The sequence below is a fragment of the Lissotriton helveticus genome, chromosome 11 (assembly GCF_964261635.1).
Source record: "Lissotriton helveticus chromosome 11, aLisHel1.1, whole genome shotgun sequence".
NCBI classification, from domain to species: domain Eukaryota; kingdom Metazoa; phylum Chordata; class Amphibia; order Caudata; family Salamandridae; genus Lissotriton; species Lissotriton helveticus.
The window spans coordinates 497,698,925-497,723,197 of record NC_136072.1 but is presented as its reverse complement, the minus strand read 5'-3'; positions in this window follow the sequence as shown (position 1 = coordinate 497,723,197).

Sequence of the window (24,273 nt, the reverse complement as noted above, 5' to 3'; positions counted from 1 at the left end):
GACAAATCTGTGTGTCAACCTCAGTAGAGGTTTTGTAGTTAAGGAAAAGTTTGGTATCCATTGCCTACAGTAGCCAACCATTCCTAAGACCATTCTGCCTTCCTTATATGTATGGGGTGGATTAATCTGTAACATGGATTCCACACTTTCTGGTGACACCTTTCTAGCTCCCTCCCCATTAATGTGTCCCAGATATTGAAATTATTTTTGACAGTATTGCAGTTTACCTGGAGACACTTTGTGTCCATTTTAAACCAGGTGATTCAGGAGGAGAATTGTGTCATGTTTACATGCATCATGTGTCTGTGTCTCTGAAGACACAAGCAGATCATTTATATACTGAACAAGGGTAGACTTACATGGCATCTGTAGGATTTGTAGATTTCTTTATAGGATCTGATAAAAAATGTATGGACTCTGTATACATTTATGGGACACAACGCTGAGTAAATACCTTCTGCTGTAACACAAAGGACAAAATGTTCTGGCTTTCCTCATGCAAGGGCACTGAGAAGGAAGCTAGGTATAAATCAATGACAGTAAACGATCCTGCTGTACATGGTATTTGAAATAATACAATGACTGGTTTCAGGACCACAGGATAAGAGGGCATCACTATCTCATTCACCTTTCTCAAATCCTGAACTATTCTGTATTTACCATTGGGCTTTTGTAAACCTATATTTGGGGAATTACATTAATTCCCAATGATTTCTCTAAAAATCCCTTTCTGTACAGATCCTCTATCACAGGTTTTATTCCTGCAATGGTCTCCGGAGTTAAATGATATGGTGCGTTGTGGGATAGATAGCATTTGGCTTCACATTTACTCTGACCGGTTCTATACCATTGATAAGTCTGATATCTTTTCCTGTGAAATCCCATACCTCTGCATTTCCGGTTACTCTCAACTCTTCAGGTAATGCATCAAAGGTCAATATGGGGAACATCCTACTTAGGCTTGTTGTTTAATTAATTTGAAATCAAGATCCTCACTGTGTGTTTGAAACACAACACCATCCGGTGTTCAATAAATGGTGCAAAATTAATTTGCACAGGAGATCTCTCCCTAACAAATTCATGGGACTGGTGTTGAACACAACACATTGATGTTTTTCTCTAAACATAGCCATACTTATATGGACAGTCTCTGAAACAGAATTCAGTATCTGCTTATATGTAACTCCCACTACTTGGATGGTTTTCCGTGAGAGAGGTAGGTCTTGGAATTCCACTGTTCTCAATGTAGAACGAGTTGCTTCTGTATTGATGAGAAACAATACAGTATAGCCATAAACCTCAGCATCTGCATACGGCCACTTTGGTCTACCTCTAAGACAGCGCCAAGCATGCAATCTTCCTCACCTCTCAGGCACATCATTGGGAATTATCAGAACCAAGTAAAGGGAATCGTTGCAATGAGTTCCGGCTTGAATTTTGAAATTGCTGTGCAGATTTCAGAAATTAGGGCATCAGATTTTGAAATTGCGGCATGGCGGTTTGAAATGGGTTTGTATTCATTTTTGGCATTTGGTTTAAGTTTAATCTAGGATTCACCATCTGTGTAGGCACAGGAGTTATCATTTCGACTTGTCCCTGCACTGACATTTGCATCTGTTGCCTAGGCATTTCTGGAACTCGCACCCCTCACGGTGTTTGCATATTTTCTCCGGCATTTTCAGGATGAAATCAATATTCTTCACTTCCAATGTCTAATTCAATGGCAGACGTGACAAGCAGTAACCTTTTTCACAGCAGCCACGTCTGATCTCAATCCCGTACCTACAGAAACAACTCTACCTCTACCCTGTCACATATTCATTCCTCCTTGGTTTTCCTGAAACCCAGTTGGTGAAACACCAACTGTTTGCATGTTTCCCTGATTTTCTACAAAAGGAGGATTCTGAAATACTTTCTGGGCTAGCTTAGCCTGGGTCAACATGAGCTTCTCTATAATCTTTTTCTGTTTCATATCCAATTAATCACTACAATATTTTGCGTATCACAGGATCTTATAAAGAGATTTATTTTGCCAACATATCACACTTTGTGTTATGTATTATGACTGGATGAAGATCAGCCGACTGAAGTTGAACACGGACAAGACAGAGGTCCTTATCCGCGGCTCCAATCCTTCAGCCTGGGACGAGTACTGGTGGCCGATGGCACTGGGGGCGGCCCGACACCCACCGACCATGCAGGCAACCTGGGAATCATCCTCAACTCAACGCTCTCCATGACCAAGCAAGTTAACGGCATCTCCTCCTCCTGCTTCAACACCCTATGCATGCTCCACAAGATCTACAGGTGGATCCCGTCAGATACAAGGAAAACAGTCACCCAGGCCTTTGTCAGCAGCAGACTCAACTACGGAAACACCCTCTATGCGGGAGCCCTGACCAAGCTCATCAAATGACTGCAAAGCATCCAAAACGTATCTGCACGACTGATCCTCGACGTACCCCGCCACAGCCACATCACCCCCATCTGAGAAACCTGCACTGGCTCCCCATCAACCAGAGGATATCCTTCAAGCTACTCATCCACGCACAGAAGGCACTCCACAAGACTGGCCCAGCCCACCTCTACAGACGACTTATCTTCTACATTCCCAACCGCCAGCTCCGCTCCGCCGACCTCGCACTTGCCACCGTCACTCGCATCTGAAGAACAACTACCGGTGGGAGATCCTTCTCGTACCTCGCCACCAGGACCTGGAACACCCTCCCACTGAGCCTACGACAGACCCAAGACCTGCTGACCTTCAGGAGGCTACTCAAGACCTGTCTGTTTGACCAGTAGCGCCCCCCCCCCAGCGCCTTGAGACCCTCGCGGGAATGTAGTGCACTTTACAAATGATTGATTGATTGGTTGATTGATTGATGTGTGCACAAATCTCAGGCTTCAGTCCTCAATCAAATTGGGATACAAAAATCCCAACGTCCCTCTCCTCAGGATGCTCACGTCTACTCTCCTGCTAAAACACCTGCAATAATCTCTAATGATACTCATGAACTGTCTCTTTCGGCTCTTGTGTAGTACTTTCAGTTTTCAACAGAACCATATCTTAGGGAGGTACTCTGCCTTTCAAAAAGATAACAACTGCTTCATATTTTTTCATTGCTACAGGTGATGGTGCATTCATCCCTTTCTCTCTAGCTGGTTCCTCTTTCAGTCATCGAACCACTGTCCTACATTCAGCCCATAAATCATCAGACACCACAATGTCAAAGAATGTATTTAGATCGATGGAAAATACTATAGAAAGTTTATTAGTCTTTCTGCTTGTACATACCATTGCACTAGCTTGTCTTCTAATTGTTCGAAAATACTGCCATATCACCTCTGCTCCAAGGAACATGTACATAAGTTCCTTCTGCTATTTCTATAAGTGGGCATACTGTCATTTCATTCTTTTCATGCTTCCTTGCCCAACTAACTTCCAATTTATACGTGTCCATCCACCTATGAATGCATTTAAGTAATTCCACAATATGCAAGCACATTCCACTAATCCTCATGTTTTCTATGGATGGACCACGTAGTTCTATAATGTAACTTAACTAGGTTAATTAATTTTTTCCTCTGGTATTTGTTCAAATTCTAGACATCCCTTATACATTCTTCCAGTTCTACTTTTAAATGTAGTATATATCTAAATGTCTCTGCATTTCTGTCTCTTGTTTCTCTGGTATTTCCACAGATTCAGTTGTCTTCTCTCCTATAGCTTCTTCAAGCCTGCTGGTATGTACCCTTCACAAGTAACATTTAAATCACTAGGAGACACAGGGGTTGTTAAAACCAACGTCCCTCCTCCGTCTATTAAAGCTTGCATCATTTGTGGGGGTTTCCACAAACCTATCTGTGAATTTTGTGAAGTCGTAACAAATCCAGACATAGCCAGTGGGTATATTTTTGGGCTGACTCTGCTGAGACAGATGCAAAAACAACAAGTGATGGACTGAATGTGGATCAATGTCACACACTCCCCCAGTCAAAAGATCTGGGCCCAAATCCATCGTTTTTTTGCACTCCACACCACCCTGGGTTAGACAATGGCGATATGCAAATCAGCTCTGACCCTGTTGCCCCATGGGAACAGTCCAGTCCGAACTACAAAAGCCATGTCCTTCCCAGAACGGAATCAAGCATCCGAGGACCGGACCGGTTTCGAGGTAACACCTCTCTTCAGCCCGGCTAGCTTGATTCCAGTGGTGTGGAGTGCCTGGGACCCACGTCTGGGCATCCCCAGCGCACTTAGGGCGGCAATTGCAAAAACAACAAGTGATGGACTGAATGTGGATCAATGTCACACACTCCCCCAGTCAAAAGATCTGGGCCCAAATCCATCGTTTTTTTGCACTCCACACCACCCTGGGTTAGACAATGGCGATATGCAAATCAGCTCTGACCCTGTTGCCCCATGGGAACAGTCCAGTCCGAACTACAAAAGCCATGTCCTTCCCAGAACGGAATCAAGCATCCGAGGACCGGACCGGTTTCGAGGTAACACCTCTCTTCAGCCCGGCTAGCTTGATTCCAGTGGTGTGGAGTGCCTGGGACCCACGTCTGGGCATCCCCAGCGCACTTAGGGCGGCAATTGCAAAAACAACAAGTGATGGACTGAATGTGGATCAATGTCACACACTCCCCCAGTCAAAAGATCTGGGCCCAAATCCATCGTTTTTTTGCACTCCACACCACCCTGGGTTAGACAATGGCGATATGCAAATCAGCTCTGACCCTGCTGAGACAGAAGCACTTGTAACTACTTGAGAGGCAATCAGGGCATTAACAACATATACTAGTGCTGTGGTGGGCACAGCAGCTGCAGCTGTCCTAGTGGGGACTACAGCTTGTGATGGAGTCATAACTGGTGGTATAATCTGCAAGACTTGGAAGGTCAGTTCAGTTGGTGTTAAACTTTAATCCACAATGACAGGAGCCACTGTTTGACTAGTACTGGAACTCAGATCTTCTTGCTCAGCAAGTGTAGTATGCAATGGTGGGGGTCTGGAATTCAACATCTGTTCTAATATCTCCTCTGTGAATCAGTATCTGGCTCATTTCCTTATTTTTTCATGACAGGCTAATTCTTTTCCTAGTTAGTAGCATCTGAAGTAAGTACTGGATGGAACCTAGTTTCCTAAATATTAGCTTTCCTCCATCCATGTTGTTCTTAATCCCACCAAGCATTTTCATAATTCTGCACTGCTCGCCCAATTCTTCTCTAGTATTTTTCTCTTTCTTTTTCCCTTGCAACCTTCTCCCAAACATTAAATGCTTCATATTAAATAGGTAAAGGTGATGGCTTCATTTCATATAATTTTCTCTTCAAATAATCCAGGATTCTGGTTCTAAATGTCCCATATCTAGGAAAACTCAATGCAGCCGCATTTTCAGTAATCCTACTCCACTGTCTGAGCCAAAGGCATGTGTATAAACCATGTTCAGTAGTCATAACGTATGCTGGAGTGCCTCCTCTCCCTTACGACTGGAATAGTAACATCCCCTCTCAACAATTTCTTTAAATCCTTAATTTCATGTTAACAATATCATTTAGACAATTCAATTAAGCGGATGTTATGGTTTTGTTCCAAATAAGTCTAATTTTAGCAATGCAATAAAATGTCAGCTATTATTTGCCATGAAACCTATTACCAATCCAAAGATCACATTCATTTTTTAAAATTGGTCTATAACACCCTGGATTTTGACAATCCCCCTTCTTAAAGATAGGGATTATTGTGGATTCTGCCAAGGTCTTTGGTAATAGCGTCCTATCAATGGTGTTAATTACCTGAGATACTAAGGGACCCCAGAGTTGGATGATAGATTTATATAGGTCAACTAGGACTACATCGGGTCCCGGGGCTTTACCCCCCCCTGGCTCTGAGAGAGGACTCTGTTGACTTCATCCAAGGTGACTTGCAAGACCTTCTTTGCCTGAGAAATTGGGGCGGTAGTGGTCAAGCACAAATCAGAGTCATCTTGGCATTTATACACATTAGAGAAAAAGTTAACCCATGCATCTTCTGAGATTGCAATCTCGATTGATGATCTCTCTCCCGAAGAGAGAAACTGAGATCTAACTACACTCCAGAATGCCACGTTGTTTTTCTGGCAGGCCGCGGTTTGCAGTGTTTCCCATGCCTCAACTCTCAGACAGCGTTTTTGCTCATCGATAGCCCTCCTATACTCCACTCTTGCCAATCTGACCTTTGACGGAGATCTGGCCTGCCTATGTAGCTCAACTTTTAAGTTTGAATGTGCTTGTGTACATTTTTTGTCAAACCACCCTTGATCTTTTCATTTGTTGTGGGTTTGCACCCGGAGTAAGTTCCTTACCTCCTTTAATAATTCGAGAAAGGATTGTACAATGCTTCCTCTGGGGGAGAGCTCATTCAGACAAATATCAATGGTGGGTTTGCTATTAGTAATTAACTGCTTTATCAGCCAGTCGGGTCCACATTTGACCACTGAAGTGAGTAGCCATTGTTTTTTTTCAAGTCTAAATGGCTTATAGTTGGATTTCTGTTTTTAAGCTTATTAGGACAAAGCATGGGCTGGGCAATTGTTAAACAAAGCGGAAAGTAATCACTCAAAGAAATCTCCCCCACCTTAAAAGTAAGCACCCTGGATGCATAAATCCGAGAAACTAGCATAAAATCAATGGTGGATGCGAGACCTCCGCCATTCAAGGTATGGGGCATACGTTCTTAGTCATAATTGCTTTAAGCTTCAGACTGTATTACCTTTTGAAATGAGCCCCCCTGTCTTCTTTGTGAGAGAAAGCATAATAAATATTTGTAGCAAACATGCTCACACTGAAGGTCTCCTGGCACTACTGACAGACAACAGATGCTTTTTGTTATATGACGCTACAATATCAATGTAATTGACACATAAGGCCATTTTGATGATAAACAGAAAAACCAAGGCACCTGCAAAACTCTTAGTGAATAGACTGACTTTGACTGTATTTACATTTATTACACCAATCAATGAATGAATCTGTATCTTATAAAGCACGACTACTCACCTGTGAGGGTCTCAAGGTGCTGGGCTGCTGGGTCTGTGGTTCATTAGAAGAGCCAGGTCTTGAGGTCCTTCCTGAGGTGGAGTGGCAGGGAGTTCCAGGTCTTCGCAGTGAGGTAGGAGAAGGATCTTCCTCCAGCTGTGATCTTGCGGATCCGTGGGACGGTGGACAGGGCCAGTTGGGCGGAGGGGAGATATCTGGTAGGAGTGTAGAAGGAGAGGCGGTGGTTCAGGCACACAGGTCTGGTGTTGTGTAGGACTTTGTAGGCATAAGTGAGAAGTTTGAAGGTGATTCTCTTCTTGACAGGCAGCCAGTGAAGGTCTCTCAGGTTTACAGTAATGTGGTTGTGGAGTGAGATGTTCAGGATTAGTCTGGCAGAGGCATTATGGACGGTCTGCAGTTTTTTGGGAAGTTTCTGTGTGGTGCCGGCATAGAGTGCGTTACCGTAGTCCAGTCTGCTGCTGACGAGTGCATCAGTGACCATTCTCCTGGACTCTTTGAGGATCCACTTGAAGATCTTATGAAGGAGGTGGAGTGTGGAAGCAGGAGGACAAGATGGCATTGGTTTTACAGTTCATTTATAGTGAGAAGTCCAGAATGATGCTGAGGTTTTGTTTGTGGTCCATGGGAGTGGGGGGGATTCCGAGCACTGTGGGCCACCAAGAGTTGCTCCAGGCAAAGGGGGAGGATCCCAGGATGAGGACTTTAGTCTTGTCTGAGTTAAGTTTGAGGCAGCTGTCCTTTATCCATATGGCGACTGCCTTCATACCGTTGTGGAAGTTGCTCTTGGCGGCTGAGATTTAGTCTGTGAGGGAGAGAATCAGCTGGGTGTCGTCGACGTAGGAGACGCTGTTAAGTCCGTGGCCTCTGACGATGGCTACAAGGGGGCTGTGTAGATGTTGAAGTGGGTGGGGCTCAGGGAGGATTCCTGAGGCACTCTGCAGCTGATCTCTGTGGGTTCTGATTTGAATGGTGGGAGTCTGCCTCTCTGCGTTTGGCCGGTGAGGATCTATTTTAGGGCTTTGTCACAGATGCCGTTGTCACGGTACCTTACGCAGAGGGTGTGGTGGGAGTTGGTATCGAAAGCGGCCGAGAGGTCCAGGAGGACGAGGGCTGCAGTCTCACCTTGGTTAAGAAGGATGCGGATGTCGTCTGCAGCAGTGAGAAGAATGGTCTCAATCCTGTGGTTGTTTCTGAAGCCCAATTGGGAGAGGTCCAGGATGTTGTTCGTTTTGACAAACTCAGAGAGTTGGGCGTTGATGACTTCATCTGGGTTTGTGTCCATCAGATCCACCAGACTTAATCAGTGTTGATTGTATAACACTTTGTCACTAACTGAAAGAGTCAGTGCAAGATGTCTGAATGTGGACAAAGCATGTTTTCTGTTGAATGGCCCTTCATGTTACACACCATATACTAAATGCACTTTGCACCCTACTTTCTCCTCCAGATGAAACTTTTATATATTGAACCACAAGCTCCAGCATGAGTGAAAGACACAAAATCGAAAGTGTTTCCTGTTTGTAAGTGAACTAGACAAGGTATATGTTATCAAACATACTATTTGGCTGAGTGACTGAATCACTAGCACAATGGATACAAAATGAAACATTTGTTGTAGGTTGGAACTGGTGTGCAGAATGAGACAAGTGAATATAGCTAGATAGCATATTGCGCTATTTGGGGACCCCATGCATTTCCTCCATAGATTGTGATTCATAGCCAAAATATATATGACATACTCTGGCTTCCGTATGAACTGGTTAAAGTCGCTTCTGTATCCCCTTAGACTATGGGTACCATAGAGAAACCTACCCATTCAACTTAGGATAGAACGTACATATTTTAGCTGCCTAGGGTTGTGGACTGTAATGCACTGTGAGGTTCTTGGTTCAGTCAACCTGGCGCCGTAGCTGTGTTATATGGATGGGGCAGTCTCCCATTGGAGGAAGTTACCATTATCTTTAATGGAGAGACCAACTAATTAAAATGGTTATTTTGCCAAAATACTTTTATATATTTCAGAATGCACAACATACTAAACCAGCAAATTTCTGCAGATGGTTGGATGGCCTCGTAAGATCATTACAATGGCAAGTTGCACACCTAGAATAGTGTTGAGTACACCAGAGAAATCCACATAAGAGGAGGAATAATAACAGTGGTGTAACTTAAAATGATGCCTCCGCCCCCCTGCAGAATGTGATGAGACACCCTGGAGTCTACCATATCTTACAGATATTCCTTGGCATTTGACTAAATGGGGTCTGCCTTAAAGGTTTGGGGGTCTGATGGAGTGCTTGGTGCCCCCCCCGTGCACCGTGTGTTACACCCCTATTTCCTAATAAGAAAGTATAATGAGCCTGATAAGCTCGAATTAATAAACAAATGAGCATACACGAAACATAACGTGCATTTGTTAAGGCCACATTCCTCCATGGGTATCTTGGCTCTGTATAACAGATATTTATGTTCACCCAACTCAGTGGTACTCATGTTATTAACCACAGAAAGATGAAAGGCTGAGTGGACCTGCCATGATTTGAACCTTTGACCATGAGATTGAACAAGGGACCCTCCAGTGGGCCCATTAGTGTAACTCAGGACACTGTTGTTTAGGTAAATTGGCTAGAAATGAAAATTGAGACTCAGAACACAACTATGGGTGGAAACTAGACTAAAAGCCCCCGCCCCCAATATGGGATTCAAGGCATGAGACACCATCTGGATATCTGCACTAGGTGATATATACTCGGAGGATGGTATCACGCTGTTTGAGAAATTACAAACTGAAAATGAGCTGCACCACTGTTTAAATATTTGCAGCTAAAACACACCCTGACTACAAGTAAGGGGAAGTTAGAAACACTGGAGGAATCGCCACCTGAGATAATATTCCCAGAGACCAGAATGCAAAAAAGGGAGTATCCCAAGGGATTCAAAGGGTTAATGAGATCTTAAGGGTAAGTAAGGATGGGCTCTTGAATGAGCTGCTAATGAACTCAAGGGACATATCCATAAAATCTGGGCTTCCCCTTGTGCAGAAGAAAACCTTCCAAAAAGTGCCCAAATAGGGCTCAGTTTTAGAAGTTCAGGCAAATACTTAGTTACCGAGATTTATGTAGTTTTAAACAGTAAGCAACCTTTACGCAAACTATTTGGAGACGCCCTATATAAAAATATCCAAAGGAGAGGGTGGGCAGGATATTGGAAGCAGTATTGGGCTCTTCATTGGACTTGAAGGCAACCACTGTATTACTGAGTATCTGGGATGGTCATTATGAAGTCGTGGCCATATTGTTGCAAAGAGGGACATTACTTAGCGGTGGGGTGGCCCACACCCCTCAACAATGCAAGATTGATCCCTTCATGTATACAGGTGTATGGCAGCAGAGAGAGTGGTACACAAGAGCAGAGGTTGCCCAAAGAAGTAAAAAATATATGGGGAGTGTTGTTGAAATGTAATGAGTTCTGTCAGTAATGAGTGGAGACTCTTGATGAAGCTGATACAAGCGCTCAATTAACTGTTTTCTTAACCATGTCAGTTCATAGAAACGCAACACTTCATAGATGTTATGAAGACTGAGGATGATCATAGAGTGTAATTTTATGGTGCTTGGGTTGGTTTTATGCTTCACCTGTATAGAGATACAGCCTACTGTGCCTCAGCACACGACTTTTTCTTTGCATCATTAAAAAACCCAAACATTTGTAAAGAAAACATTAAAGCAAGAAACATGAGATTGTGCAGCGTGAATTCATAGTTTCTGAAATAAGTGAAATCGAGGTAGGCAGGAAGAATTCAGGTTTGAAATGAATGCAGATTTTAACTGTACAAAATGGCGCTATAGAACAAAATGGCGGGATATTGGTATGAAAAGAGACAGGCCGACTAAGTCTGCAGTGTATAAAGCCCGTTTCCCTGGCTGACTTTGACACATAATAACTTTAGAGTGGTTTGAAATTTCCATCTGTTCAATAAACTCTTCCAGCTTTGCGCTTTGCCCCGCGCATGCCCCTGTCACGAGGGCGGCGTGGTTGCTGTTTTCTCCTCCAGCCCAAGCATCCGTCTCGAAACTCATTAACACTGGCGTTCAAAAATACATTAATCCACGTGGATAAGCAAAAAAGTAAAAGTTATTTAGTGTTGCTACATTGCATAAAGCTTCTGAAAGGTCACTGTCGGCATTAATTCTCCACTGATACTGTACCGGGGTCTAATTTAAGATGTGCAGCTTGTGCTGACAGCAGTGCTTTTCAACACAGCTAAAGCCTGCGAGGAAATATGGCTGTGGCTTAGGGAGGCCAGAGCTGGCTAGAGCCGGTGCATTTGCACCTCTCCACTGGAGTCGAGGGGAGTGTGCTGAAAGGAGGCTAGACAGGGTGTTGAGTGGTTTACAAAGGGGGTGCAGGATGATTTACAGGAGTGATGCATAGATCAAGAGACATTGCACGTATAACCAAGGGAGGTACTTATTAAGGCTTTGCTCGTGCGCTTGCGTGGCGCCAAGCAGCACGATGCAAATTATTGCGTCGATTTACTTACCACTTTTGAAACAGCTAGATGCACAGTGTTGCATCCATTTACTTACCTTTAAAAAAGCCCATGGCCACAGCGAAAAGTTGTGCAATGCCGCATGAAAACTCGCGCAACCCTTTAATGGGTTTTACAAACACTCCCGCACCTTCACAGAGTAAGAAACCTTCTCTCGCTCCTCATAAACACCTGTGGTTACACCACACCACTATATAAAGGCACCTAATGAAACAAACACACCATAGCACACACAGCAGATAAACAATACCAAGTCAATTTCCTGTGACCATTTCCCCTGTGACTGAAACAAGGTCGTTGGGTTGGTTTCCAGCTCTGTCTTTCCTATTCTTGTGTGATTACTCCTCTTTGCCCAGTGTTGTCCTGATTATGTGCACCATGTGGTGCCTGCTCCCAATGCAGTTGCCATCCTTACCCCAAGAACGTCTTTATGTTATTCCTGAGCCTTCCCCGACGGATGAGATTTTGGGATTGTTTGCCCTAGAAACACAGCTCTAGTAAAAAATGCTTTCCTCTCTTACTGTGTGACAGTAAATGTATATCTTCAGAGTATTTAACTCTCTACCATGCTCCCATCTCTCACTGCCATTGCAGGCTGCTTCCTTGCAAACATCTGCATCTCTGTTTGTGATCTATCTGTTGGAGACCTTCAGTATGTTGGTAAAGCTCTTCTTTCAGCTCCAACAATCTTTGTTTTTCAAAAGATGGTGACTTCCAATACAGGCACAGGTTTTGAGGAGACCAGGCCTCACAAATGAGGTGGATTTTTTGCTGGGCATTCTTTGTTATCATCATCCCCTCCAGTAGAGGTAAACAAGGAGCTCTTTAATGTCTCCCAAACATGTCAGCTGAGTGCTCAGGTCAATAACCCTGAGCCTACCTCCAAGTGCTCCAAATAAATAAATGCTGCTTATTGTCTATGCTACAATATAATTTCGTTGTTTATGTTAGGTGTGACAGTGCAAACATATTGGTCCTGATTCTTAAAGAATGTGATGAGAGTAGCCCTATGGAGTATTTTCTTTCATCTTCTTTCTTTCGGCTGTATGGACATATCCTTCAACATCTAGTGGAAGACATACGCAACTGCTTTACATCTGAAAAGAACACTTGCGAATTACAAAGGTATTTTTTTCTCTTATGCCTGCATTGTACACACAAATCACTCATTTTAGGTCTCACCTATCAGACAACACAAGCTACATTTCTGCATAAAGACCTGTTATCAACTTCAAATGGCTTAGTACCTGCCAGTTGCTTACAAGTAATTGTCTTTATTCACTCTAATTTGATTGATTTTTATTTGTAAGCCTTTGTATGCTTTTCTTCCTCTTCTAGTGTTTGTCATTTCCCTGGAGCAGAAATTATTTTTTGTGTCCTTTCGCCTCTTACTTTTGAGACACTATTTTTTTATTTTGGCTAAGCAATCCATGAGAGTAGATGTGTTTTCCAGCTGTCTCCCTCTTCTCCCTCTATTCCCACTTCTGCCATGCTCCATGTTGCTCTTTCTCACCCAGTTGCTTCTCTCCCCCTCTGTCCCCTCTGTGTCTTAAAGTTTACAAACAGAGAACGATCCATCTCAGGATGTCCTCAGACTCCCAACTTCTTATCTCTTACAGAAAACCCAACAAACCTGTTTCTTCCCCTTCTCTCATTCGTTGGATTGAATAGGTTATGTGCTTTGTGGGGATTGATGCCACCTTATTTGGTGCCCATGCTTCCAGGGAAGCCATGGCATCTTAGTCTTATTGGGTGGGTTCCCGTTTTTAGGCCATTCTGAATTCGGCTGATTGGTCTAATGACAATGTTTTTCATACTTTCTATTGCAAACCAGTCTATACAGCATCTTCTGAGGTAATTAACATGCTTTAAACAAGTATAATAGGAGCCTCCGGACTTGACATAAAATGTGGAGTCTCCATGTAAATTATGAAGGAAAGTCCTAATTTTATTGTAGACACAGAGGCGAGTATTATCCCACCTCAACATAGTATTAAACATGTGTTTTCCTGCCCTAACAGCTACTACTACTCCAACAACCTCTTCAGTATAAGAAAGCCCGGATGGATCTCCATTTATCTTCCTTAGATACCTTGGATGTGGAGTCTTACTCCTTCGGCCATCCTCCTTCCTTGCTGCCAGTGGGATCCAGTTGTCTGGACTTTTTTCAAGAATTGTGTCTTCCATCTTTTGATTATTTAATACTTATATATAACTTCTCACTATAAGAAAAGGGGACTGTTCGAAGTCAAGATGGGTAATATAGGGCATCCTGGTCCCTGATTGATTGCATAAGGGACTGTTTGTATTCACTTTAGCTTTTTGTTTCTAAGGCTTCTGGGTACTGTAGTTCCTTTATAAATTCTTGACTGCTGCTATTTAATAAGATGCAAGATTAGAGAAACATAATAGGAGCCTCCGGTCTTGACATAAAATTTAGACCCTGAAGGTGAAGAACCGGGTCAATCAGAACCGGCGGCGTCAGGGACACGCCCGATGTCTTCGAGTTCCACCTGTCCTGGCAAACAGAGACACGGAATACTTCTAGGTGGCGTCAGAGATCAAATTTATTAGCTGCAGCTAGTAACAGTGAACCAAGCAATACAACATGGTGTACGACTCAGGAGACTGCTCAACTTTCGTAGAGCAAGACACTACTTTTTATGCTGTTTTCAATTCATTACGAATGCACACCCATTGCGACAAATTCTGACCAATAGAAACACATTTCTATACATTATCACATTCCAAAAAGCTCACTTTACATTGCACCAACCCCACAAGTTAATTATTAGGACTGTCCCAAATTCGATTACCAAAAGCCGGACAAACCCATAATTGAAAGCACTACCCATGTAATGAAAAGACATAAAGAAAAGAGCAATTAAGATGTAGTGTAGGATAAGATATGTGCAAGAAAGTAAAGGCTAACGATATCCTGAACAATGATTACAATTATACACAAGCTCAGCTAAAGAAACCAGTTTCGTAGAAGGGTCAGTTTCAGGTGAAGGGGTCAGCATCCTGTAGTTCACTCGCAAGTCGAAAAGGCCCACGTTAAACTTTACTTGGACAATGAGGCCCATGCAACTTTGTTTGTTTGTTTATCCCTATGGCCTACGTGAGGGCAACACAAAATGGCGTCGCAAACAACGTAAAACAAAATGGAGTCCAGTTCCAAAAACCACGAAACCTCAGACCCTCCTTTTGCCATTACGTAGGCAATGACCTACACTCACGTCAATCTGAATCCAGGTCTATATATATTCTCATCAGATCATTAAGGTGTTGCTGTAACATCATCTTATTTTCCTTCGCTTCTCTCGAGACAGGTCTTCTCACACAGATCGTAGCACAAAGGCCACAAATGGCGGGACCACACTGGATGCATAAGCAACACGAGAAAAGGATCGCTAAAGCCATACCAAGGAACATCAGAATCTTCCATCCCCATTTGGACAGCAATTCCCAAAACCATCCCATTAACGACCAGTTACCTTCGTCTACATGTATGGATTCAGCAGACTTATGCAACTTCTGGGTAGCTTGGTACACCGTCGGGGCATTATCTGGTATGAAAACGCAACAACTAGATCCGATCAATTTACATACCCCACCTCTATCTGCCAGTATAATATCTAGAACAAAACGGTTCTGTAATGTCATAAGGCGATCCGCTTGAAGCTCAGCCGTAATATTTTCTGAATCGTAATATTACTAAGGGCACCTGCAGTCTCATTTATAGTGGCCTCAACCACTCTTGTAAGCTGACGAATATTCCTACTATTAGCCATAGGACCCCAAAAGGGCAGCAAACCCTTAAAGAAGTCTCCAACTTCTTGTGCGACAGTATCTTTCACATCGATAATACCTCTACCAAATCTTGTCTTATGGTAGTTGAAGGCAGCCGTGTATATAGGGGGAAGCAAAAACGCTACATAGCATGTGCCAGAAAAATCAGACGGCAACCATGTATATGCTCTGTCATAACAAACAAAATATGTGCCTTTAGCTGGCATGAACGGAGGAGATTTCTGGGACGTATAAACGTATGTGTGAACACACATACTCTTACCAAGCTGAGCTCTCGGATTCTGACCATTACCTTGCAGACAAAGATGACCTTGGTGGGGTACAATCCAAATAGGAGGAGACCTTCGCTGTCTCTCTTTCTCCGTCAGATTAACACTATATGTCATCTTATTTCAACCAACATATGCTCGTACCTCATCTTTGGGGATAGCGTTATACGCATCGATATCTCTAATCATATCTACTATTCCCCATATCAATGCATTATTACTCGCATTGTCTTTAACAGAACGTACAGACGAGGCTTCATTCGCATAGATAAACATTGATTGGAGTGCCCAAACTGACCCATTAGGCGAAAAAGGCAAAACCAAATATGGCATTCCCTTATCTGTCGTATGTGGCATAAGACCACACACCCAACAATTCGTAGTATTTATGACTAACTGATGCTGATGCAACATCTGTATAAACGAGTTCTTCACAAATTCCGATCTTCGTGTCTGTTCATGTTCAGGCAACGTATGAAACTCATGTGGAGAAACAGTAGAAAAAGAAAGAGTAGGTTGGGAGGTAGATGTAAGCGGCAATTGTGTGACATAGAAAATCCAACCCACACAAGCTAACGTAATATTCAAAAGCATAAGAAAACACATTATCAAAAAACATTTGCTACCAACCAGGATACACACTCTTGCTTTAGAATCAACTTTCCTAACACTTTTATCAGACCCAGAAAACTCCATCCTCTAACGTGCTGCTCACGTTTATTACCTTTTTCACTTAAGTGTGCGCCAAGATCGTACTAACGACCCTGAACCACAGACCTTGTGTCAATACGTGGCTCACCCCTTAAGGCTGTACCGCGACCCTGCAGCGGAGTCCGGATGGTGACTCGAAAAAGGAAAAAGCTAAAAAGTTTCCTGATCTGACAAAGTGTAAATTCACTCTTATAAAAAAAAGATTTTATTAGTCCATGAGAATAGGCTTTCTTGGCCTCAAATCGTAGCGTTCTTTATCAGGCACAGTCTGATCCTTGAACAGAAGATCCGGATTGGTGGTGTCAATCTTCAGATGCGGAGGCACAGCAGCTTGCAGAACATCATCATCCTCGCATTCTGACCGTGTCCATGTCAAATGAGCATCACTAAAGGGCACAAATCTAGGGACTTTTTCACATTCAAAATCAGCTATACCATCCCTTACCCACTGATCATACGGTAAAGGCAAAGGAACTTTTTTAAGTGGGTGGCATGCACCCAGTTCTTTTTGCCAGCTACTCTAACAGCGGTTCTAGTAACCAACAAAACCAAATAAGGACCAGCCCATCTCGGTTCCAAATTCTTGGTACGCTGGAAGTTCTTGATGAGGATGTATTGTCCAGGTTCAATTACGTGGCCTGGATCTGTAGTAGCTGTCGGCAAACTGTCATAGACCTGTTGGTGGAGAACACGTAATTTAGCAGTCAAGTCATGTAAGTAATCCACCAACATAGGGTACTCAATACTGCTGTATTCTTTAGGACGAGGCACACCCCAAACATTCGCTGGACGACCAAAAACTATTTCGTATGGGCTAAGTCCCACACAAGAATGCACTGTCGTCCTTGTTGACAAAAGAGCCAACGGCAAGGCATCCGGCCATGTAAGACCAGTGCTCACTTGTACCTTAGCTAATTTCAGCTTCAGTGTACCATTGTAGCATTCAACAAGTCCAGCAGACTGGGGGTGATTCGCTGCGTGGAACTTCTGCCTTATTCCAAAACCAGAGCATACTTTCTTCATGATTTGACCCACAAATTCACTCCTATTGTCCGACCATACAATTCTCGGCAAGCCATACCTAGGGAAGTACAGCAACAACCTGTAGAATCCAACATACCGGTAGTCTCTCTCCAAACACTCACTTCCTTCTCTGTAGCTTCAGCCTGAATCATCTTCACACTTTCTATTGTCTCTTCACACATTCCACCAGCCTTAGCCCATCTTGCTGGGCCTGCAACATACATACGGCTCATCATGTCTTTCGCCGTTTCCTTTGCAACTTCATCCGCAAACGCATTCCCTCGACCAACATCGTCCACAACTTTCTTATGCGCACTACACTTCACAATTGCAATCTGCTTTGGGAGAGTGAGGGATTCCAAAAGTTCATTCACCAACTGCCCATGCTGAATTTTCGTACCATGCGAAGTAAGAAACCCACGCTCTCTCCACAAACGCCCAAAACTATGGGCAACACCAAACGCATACTGGCTATCAGTGTAAACATTCACTCGCTTTCCTTCCGATAACACACACGCTCTAGTCAGTGCAATCAACTCTGCTGCTTGCGCAGAATTCTGTGGTATGCGTGCTTTCTCAACAACTGTATGTAAGGTTGTGATAGCATACGCTGCAGTCGTTTCACCATTCGGAAGCTTAAAACACGAACCATCAACCCACAGCGTACCATCAACATCCGTAAGGGGAGTATCCCTTAGGTCCACTCTAGCTTTCGTTTCTTCCTCTGTACGAAGAAAACAATCATGCTGTTCTTGAAAATCCGTCTCTGTAGAGATCGGCAACAACGTAGCTGGATTCAACATATTACATCTTTTAATGTGAACATGGCTAGCCAACAGTGTCAACTCGTAACCCGAAAGACGTGCACTAGTAAGGTGCTGAGTCTTGGTCCTGTTCAATAAGGTATCCACTGCATTTGGGACCATCACAATCAACGTATTATCCAATACCAAACCAGCAGACTGTCGGATAGAAACAGCCGCTGCAGCTCTCAAACAACTCGGCAATGCTTTAGCAACTGGGTCTAACGTTGCTGAAAAATACGCACATGGACGCTGCTTGTCCCCAAAAGGCTGTGTCAACACTGACAACGCACAACCTTCTCTCTCGTGCACGTACAACGTGAAAGGCTTACTATAATCTGGAGTACCCAACACAGGAGCCGAACACAATGCATCACGTAATTCAGAAAAACTTTTCTGGCATTCATCAGACCAAGTAAGAGGATGCGGAGTATCTTTCAGAGTCAACGCTAACAGAGGTTTCGCCAACAGTGAAAAATTAGGGATCCACTGTCTACAATACGATGTGATACCCAAAAAGGCACGTACTTCTCTCTGTGTAGATGGTACACTCATTTGCGCAATCGCTTGAATTCTTTCTGGGGTCAATCTCCGTCCCTCCTTCGACAAGAGATGACCTAAGTAGGTTACCTCTTGGCGGCAATATTGTAGCTTTGAAGGTGACACTTTATGATGAAGGTCATACAAATACCGCAACAACGAAAGAGTAGCCTCTTTACAAATCTTTTCGTCATCAGCAGTAATCAACAAATCATCGACGTACTGAATAAGAGTAGAACCAACAGGTAACACAAAACCATCAAGCTGAGTTTTCAACGCTTGACTATAGATGGAAGGACTTTCATAATAACCTTGGGGAGCTCTCTTAAACCGGAAGCTTCGGCCTCCTAATGAGAAGCCAAAAATATCTCTACTCTCCTCAGCAATAGGAATACTGAAGAAAGCGTTCTTCAAATCGATGACAGAAAACCAAGCTGCCGAAGCAGGAATCAGAGTCAGCAAAGCAGTGATATCAGGGACCACAGGAAACTGTGGCACAACAATCGTGTTGACCTCTCGAAGGTCGATCACAAACCGATACACAGGTGGCTGAGAAGCATCAGGACGTTTAGGAACAGGCAAAACCGGGCTGTTACACACGTTACCTCTCGTTTCCTCAACCAGATCATAGACAATCGCTAAAAGAGCTCTCTCACCATCACTCGAGATCTTGTATTGCGGTATACGAGGCAACCTAGCATTCGACTTGAGGGTAACAACATACGGTGGAATCTGCAAAAGACCAACATCATTTGGACCTGTAGCCCAAAGCGTATCAGGAAGCAAACGCAATTCCAGTGGCAAACAATCCTTAGACAAATACATTGGAGAAATCACTTTCTTACCAAGGGTAAGTTGTACTCCCGAAGGAGAGCAATGCAATGTCGCATACAATCTTTTCAGCAAGTCCAAACCCAACAGATTCTCACCACAACCAGTCGTTAGAATAAGTGGAGCTTCCAATTCACAAGGGCCAATGGAAAGGGACAAAGGACTAGAAACCGGATTGCGAACTGGGGCGCCTGAAAATCCTACGGAAACATTGGTCAAGCCAGACAAAGGTGCGCCAGGAAGTTTAGAGTGCATAATAGAACTCTTTGTCGCACCAGTATCCAAAAGAAAAGGTTCTACCACCCCGGATGTAATCACTTCAACATAAGGTCCACTCTGATCTACTGGAACTGACACTACTCCCTTACTTTGTCCTTGGCTGTCCTAGTTATCATTATAACCAGAACTCTCACCTTCGACATAGTAATCCTCACAATAATACTGGGCAGACTGACCACTCGGAACATTCTGTCTGTCAAAATAATTTGCAGAATTCTGTAGGGAAGGAGAACGCTCATTCTGGGGAATCACACCACGTCCCCTACCCCTAGGAGCTTGCTAAAAACCACCACGACCTCTCTGACCAGATGCACCATTCGCACGCTGCAACAAAACCGGGCAACTATTCTTGTAATGACCTTCCTCTCTACAGTAAGCACACTGATTAGGGCCAGGAAAGAATCGCTGAACATAAGGCTCAGGCTTCTGTAACATTCTCTGAAATTGTGGAGGTTGCTGAAACGGGCTGATTCTGACGAGGCGGATAAGCTTGCTGCAAAAGAACTTTCGTCTTTAAATCTTTCGTTTTCTTCTCCGCTTTATCCTTCTCATCTTTATCCCTGTTCTCGTAATATTGGGCAGTAGCCAATATCTGGGCTGACGAAGAAACAGCCCACGAACTCTCAGAGTCCTTCAGCTTATTAGCAAGTTCGGGAAGCAAATTAAAGACAAATGTATCCACGAACAACCTTTGACCACCTTCCGTACTCATGTCCTGACCACTGTGATCGATAAACGTCTCTTCAAACCTAGTGAAGAAATCAGACACACTCTCGTCTTTCTTCTGCTGGCATGCTGCTAACTTATCCCAATTCATTCGTAAAGCGGGCATCATCGTTTTCATCAGATTAATAATCCTACCTGGCAATTCTGAAACTAAAGGTTCAGGTTTAGAACCTCCCTCCTGTCTACCATCTGCAGCAACAATGTTCGGCCAAGTATCACCTAATTCTGCTGCATGATTCTCATGACGAATCTTCGCCCACAAAGGTTGCGGAACTACATTACCCATCAACATATCGATGTCAGCTAAATTCATAAGACACGCTTCAACTGTCTGGGACAACTCCTTATAATAACCAGCAGGATTCTTACGAGGATCAGATAAGGTCTGCTTAAGAGCCAAGACCTCTGCTCTCTTCCAAGGGACATGTACCCATACTCGTTGAAAATGAGCCGGTGCAGCAACAATACCAAGACCGACATCAGCCTGAACTGCTTCCTTCCATACAGGAGGAACTTCTCTCATAGGATACTGCTTAACTTTCCTCCTAACGAAGGAATCAGGTTCATACAAAGTCTGAGGCGGAAGTCTAGACCTGAAAACAAGTATCGTCTCTACTGCATCTATAATATCAGCTTTCACTATCGTCCCTCTAGAAAATTCAGACTGAACATCAAGTAGTTCCTGCAGAATCAAACCCAACTCATTATTTTCCCATTCCTGACGCAGAAACATACACATTACATCGAAAACATACCTTTGCTTAGGCGGTTCCCATTGAAAGAAAACATCCATAATTAATTGCAAATTATACCTAGAGGCATTTGAAATCCATCTACGAGCCAATAAATCCAACACAGCCTGTTCCTCGGGACCGGGAAGCTGACTACGACTCTGCTTACGTTCCGAAACAGGGGTCATATTCAATGACCCAAGCAATGGAGTCAACAAATTAGAAACAGTTTCTGTCATTCTTTTTCGAACAGAAGGAGAAGAAGCAGACATAAGAACAGGAGAATAAGTATTTTGAGGCAAAGAAGGTGTAGGAATTAAAACAGTCGGAGTCAAAGATGCAGAAGTAGAAGGCAAAGGAGTTTGAGGCAAAGCTGGTAGCAAAGATGGCGACCCTAGAGCAGGTTGCGCAGGAGGAGGAAAAACCATCTGTTGAGTACCGGGTGGCTGAGCAACAGCAGGAGGTTGAACAACAAAGGGTGGAACAACCGGTGGTAATGGAGGCGCAGTAGCACCCTACACATAAGGAGGTGGCAATCTCAACAAATGAGAGATCAAAGGATCTTTTTCAAGATCTTCAATCGCTTTCGGAGGAGAAGACGGCAAGGCCGGATAACATTTATCTATGGCCATGCAACGCTGCCTATCTAAAACTTCACTCGCTCGTTCTTCTCCATCATCCCTATACTGCCTAGCAGCTTGTAGTACTGACATATTCTTATCTTTCCTATCTCTCTTAGCTTGTTTAATTTCTCTCTGTTTGGCTACCTTTCGCCAAAGGCGGAAAGAGTCAAACATTGCCGGCCGGGCTTTCTTCTTGAACAGCGCAACTTCCAGATTATCTAGAATATTTGATTCGAAACTACCATATTGGGGCCATCGTAAAACACCATCTCGTTTAGTATAGTGGATCCATACTTCGTTATAAGTAATAGGACCCACTCCGTGTTTAAAATAGAGCTCATAAGTCGGAGTTCCAACCGGAGGTATCGGACACGAGTCCTCCAATCGGGAATCCCTGTTGCAACCACAACTAAACCATTTCCTAATTTTGCTAAGACCAGGCATCTTATAGGTCACTAATCTAGCTTCAAACTTCAAGGGGTTATCAACTATCGATACACTCGCAAATATACGAGCCCCTCGGCTTCGATTGCTGCAGCAGCCGAATCAGACCAATACCAAGAACCAAACAAAGAACCAAACAAATTCGTGGGAGCGACCCACTTATACTTAACCAAAATATCTGTCACGCCACCAGAAGACCGTCTATCGTCTCGCTCTACAAAGCATCTATCGAGGGTCCAAGACAGGGCAACAGTCAGGGCAGCAGTCCTTCGTAGCCGTCGGAAAGCGGGAAGCCTCGCAGAAAGCACCTTCGGTCCACGTCGACATGCAGGGGTCGATGAAGTGGCGGCCTTCCTCCAGAATTTCCTCGCGTGGCTCCTCACGATCCTCGGGCTTGGACCGGTACCGCTGAAGTCGCCCCACGTTGGGCGCCAACTGAAGAACCGGGTCAATCAGAACCGTCGGCGTCAGGGACACGCCCGATGTCTTCGAGTTCCTCCTGTCCTGGCAAACAGAGACACGGAATACTTCTAGGTGGCGTCAGAGATCAAATTTATTAGCTGCAGCTAGTAACAGTGAACCAAGCAATACAACACGGTGTACGACTCAGGAGACTGCTCAACTTTCGTAGAGCAAGACACTACTTTTTATGCTGTTTTCAATTCATTACGAATGCACACCCATTGCGAAAAATTCTGACCAATAGAAACACATTTCTATACATTTTCACATTCCAAAAAGCTCACTTTACATTGCACCAACCCCACAAGTTAATTATTAGGACTGACCCAAATTCGATTACCAAAAGCCGGACAAACCCATAATTGAAAGCACTACCCATGTAATGAAAAGACATAAAGAAAAGAGCAATTCAGATGTAGTGTAGGATAAGATATGTGCAAGAAAGTAAAGGCTAACGATATCCTGAACAATGATTACAATTATAGACAAGCTCAGCTAAAGAAATCAGTTTCGTAGAAGGGTCAGTTTCAGGTGAAGGGGTCAGCATCCTGCACTTCACTCGCAAGTCGAAAAGGCCCACGTTAAACTTTACATGGACAACGAGGCCCATGCAACTTCGTTCGTTCGTTTATCCCTATGGCCTACGTGAGGGCAACACAAAATGGCGTCGCAAACAACGTAAAACAAAATGGAGTCCAGTTCCAAACACCACGGAACCTCAAAGGAAACACCAAGCATTGCCTTTTGGTGTTAAATGGGAGAAGGAAGGCAATACCAGTGTCTGAATTCCAAAAGGTGTAGCCAGGACAGTTAGGAACAATCCCTGGCTTCCACAGCAGAACAAATTATGTGATCCTACATTATATCAACTTTCTTTGCTGTGCCTCATATTAATTAAGATTCAAATCTGAGACTACATTGAAGAAAATCAGTTCAGGATGTATGCTATACAATAAAACCGCTCTTACATGGGTTTTAGTTAACAAGAATGTTCCACATACAAATACAGTCTTGGCTAAATATTCGGTGAGCACGACAAACTGACATCATTTGGTTTACTCATGACAATGTTGTTAGGGTATCCCAGATGAGGAAACGTTTACATCTAAAAACAATTCATTTTAACTGATGCCATCACAGTGATAAAATCTAATGTACTATTGAAAAAACACAAAAAATGTTGCTTGACATTGGCAGTTTTGTTCAAAGGGCAACTCTTTTACAGCCAAGCCTTACCCTTGGCTCTGCCCTCCTCACCAATTTCCTTGCTTTCCCACTTTGAGTTGGGAGGTAGCCCTTCATGCAGTTTCCTCCTATGCCGTGCACTTAAACACAAAGTACGTTGACATAATCAGTACAATCTTAGTTGACAACAGTTGTCCCTAATATTCTATTTACTAGGAAAGCATGTAGAAAAGCATGGC